This window comes from Acyrthosiphon pisum, chromosome X (genome assembly GCF_005508785.2).
Source record: "Acyrthosiphon pisum isolate AL4f chromosome X, pea_aphid_22Mar2018_4r6ur, whole genome shotgun sequence".
Taxonomy (NCBI): domain Eukaryota; kingdom Metazoa; phylum Arthropoda; class Insecta; order Hemiptera; family Aphididae; genus Acyrthosiphon; species Acyrthosiphon pisum.
Window position 1 is genome coordinate 121,603,653 of NC_042493.1, and position 3,603 is coordinate 121,607,255.

The window sequence follows — 3,603 nt, forward strand, 5'->3', positions numbered from 1 at the left end:
TAATTATAAAAAGTAAAAACATTATTATATGTGTTCGTATTTTGAGTTTTATGTTTTGAAATTGTTTAATTGAAAATTAAAATAATTAGATTTTACATTTTAATACATAATAATTTGTTATAAACAGGGATCGAAACCGGTTTTCTGAAATACTGGTTAAAACCGCAGTTTTTTCATATTTCAACACCGTAACCGTAACCGAAACCAAAAGCTTCAAAACACCGGTTAATAAACCGTAACTGAAACCTAAAATCTTAAAAAACCGTTTACGAAACCTAAACCAAAACCATTCAATATTGAAAAACCGTTCTTGAAACCGATTGAAATTTAATAGTGTATAGTAAATAGATAGTAAAAATCGGGTCTGCAGTTATTAGGTACAAGAAAAAAAATTTTCAAAAACCGTTCGAAAAACCAAAACCGAAAATTTTCAAAAACCGTTCTTAGTACTGATAAATTTGAAAAACCTTTTTTGAAACCGAAACCAAAACCAAAAAATTTAGTACCGTTTCGATCCCTGGTTATAAATAATCATTGATTAAAATATTATATTAAAAAAAGTTGAACCCCCCCCATTCAAAATTCCTGAGCACGCCACTGTAAGTACCTAACTATGTATTAAATAATAAAGCAACCTCCAGACTAAGATTTCCACGAGTACCAATAATTAACGAGGATAAAGAAGAGTTGCATTCGAAATGTCATAAAATAAATTACAATACTACAAGTACTTACAGACTACAGTTTAAGAAATAATCTCGAAGAACTAGTCACACTCGACCCTGCAAATGTACGAATATAATTACCAACAAATAACATTTTATTTAAGAATAATAGTAAAGGCGTAATTGATAATTGCTAAAATAATATAATGTATCAGGTTCTTACAGAATTTTAGAGAAATTACCGGTGCTGATGTATTAGAAAATGCTAGAAAAAAACATATCAGTAGATTTTTCGATACACTCAACATGTTGATTCAACAAGGTAATTTAAGTAGAATAGCGTGTGAAATGGCAGAGAGGAAACATAGACAGATATGGATTACATGACGCATTGAACAAGACGACATTTTGAGACAAGTAATTAATTTCCAAAAATGATGTAATTTATATTTTTATATAAAAAGGTTGACAAATATGAGTTATTTCTTTAACTGGTTCGTTTTGAGGAAACAGATTTTTCCAACAACTCTGGCATGATTATATTTTTAGGATACTTTGAAAACGATGAAAAAAAGTAGCGAAATGTTTTAACTATAATTATTTAATAAAATATTACAGTATTAGTTATAAATATGTACCGACAATAATTATAAAAACTATTAGTAACTAATCGCTAACATTTAGCAGAAAATAATTTATGAAATAAAATACACAAAATAATATCATTATGTATAATAATATATTTACAAAAACTGTTATTAATGATATGTTTTAATGTATAGGTACTATAGTAGTATAGTACTATATAGTACTATGGTTATAAGCATTCACAAACATGTAAGTGTTCTTTTCTGTGAAAAAATAATGGAAGAAACAATTCAACCGACTGCAAAAGAAGAATCATTAAAAGCGACGATGGAGTCGTGCAAAAAAAAGTTTTACAATATCGAGTATGTTTTGCATTATACTTTTTATTTTATTAAAAATATATTATTATGTTTGATTTTTATATTAATTTCAAGGAGTGACAGACATATTGCAAACGATTTAATGTCTATTTTCATAATACCATTGGCACACAGAGTTATACCGGGAGAAAGACAATATTCATATAATTAGTGTAATAATTAACAGTCTGCAATAGAATATTCAATAATGGTTCTCAAGACTTTTGAAAATCGTAGGTAAACATTATTATGAATTTATAAGTTAATAATAATAATTTTCTCTATTAGCTTAGAGTGAAAATTAAACTATAGAATGTTTGTGGAAAATACTGAAAAAGTTATATGAAATAAGAGTAAACGCACCGTTTACTCTTATTTCATATAACTGCATCTCCATATTAATCGTCCATCGGGAATTATATAATAGGTGTTAATTATTATATAAACTATATACAATCGCAAGATGTACTGATTTGTGCAAATGTAAGGACTAAACTCGTAAGTGCGATGAGATGATTGTTATTATAGGTAAGTACCTATACATAGATCCTTTAGAACTTTTTTTCGTCGCCATCATATAGGTACACTGTACAGTTCCGAAGACGCGGAGGGTAGCGAATATTAATTAATTTTTTATAACACTTCAGGTGGAGCAAAGCAAAAAAAAGTTTCAACCATTTAGTATAATATATTATTATGATTTCTGTTATAATATAGGAGTTTTTTTTTTAATTTTCCATTACAAAACCACTGTGGTAGATATACAATATAGGTAGGTATACCGCGGTTGATATCTATAATAAGTATCGGATTACCGTATAATTTTCTTTTCGCATTCACTACATATAATACGTATTATATACAATATACACACATAATACACAAATAATACACAGAAATACACTACACGCATTACGTAGCTCGACAGTATTTGCTCGGCAATCCCGACCACTGCCGTTCGAGCTATTACACCACTACACACTCAGCTAGTCCTCGCATATATTTTAAGACCTGTCCTAGGCGTTAGTGGTGAGCAATTAGGTGTCCGGGGTGCGCATGTTATTATTAAATGCTACCGGCCCGCACAAGCATTGTTAGTACTAATGAGACTAGAGAGGACGGTGGTAAAGAGAGAGAGAGTTTTTAGTTTTGGATATTTACAAACACAACATTTTATTAATAAATTAAAATAATAATATTAATTTTTATGATCGTATGTTGAAATAAAAATAATGAACTATGTTTACCAACAATTTTGCCTATGTTTTTATTATTATTATTAATTATTTTTTTTTGAGCGACACATTACATTACAGATTCAACTATTGAAGTGTATAAAAATTGATATAAGAAAATTGTTTGGCGCTTGTAATGGCGCTAAGCTGCTAAGAGGAGCTAACAAGCTGCCTATTAGAAATAAAGAAACACGTCTTTTTTCGTTTTAACGAAATTCCATGTCATCGTTCCATAATCGTTAAAAAACTGGCGATTCGCGCCTGCGAATTTACAATAATAACGGCTTGCCGTTCAAAACGGTGGGAGATGATTGCTGCGGGCGATGTGGTTTTTGACGGTGGTGGCTGATTACGCTCCGTACGTAATCTACATAATATTATATTATATAACTCACATATGACAAGGACAATTATACAAAAATAAAGACGATAATAATACAAAAATAAACAGATGTCTGTGCGTGTGAGCGTGTGTGTTGAGTCGATCGGTTGCGGGATATATTATGGTGATGAGTCAGCGACATAATATATATATGATTTGATTTAACGAAAGTTCTTTAAGGACTAAGGTAAGTACCTCCTATTCTATTTATTTTATTATTTTAAGTATATTAAATAATAATTATTAATAAACATAACATTAGATTCTGAGTGGAACGATGAATGTATTGATTTTACAATGATGTGTGTTTTTTTATTTTTTTTTTTATTTTTTTTTATTTTTGTGTCTGTCATCACGTTTTAGGACAGTAAAAG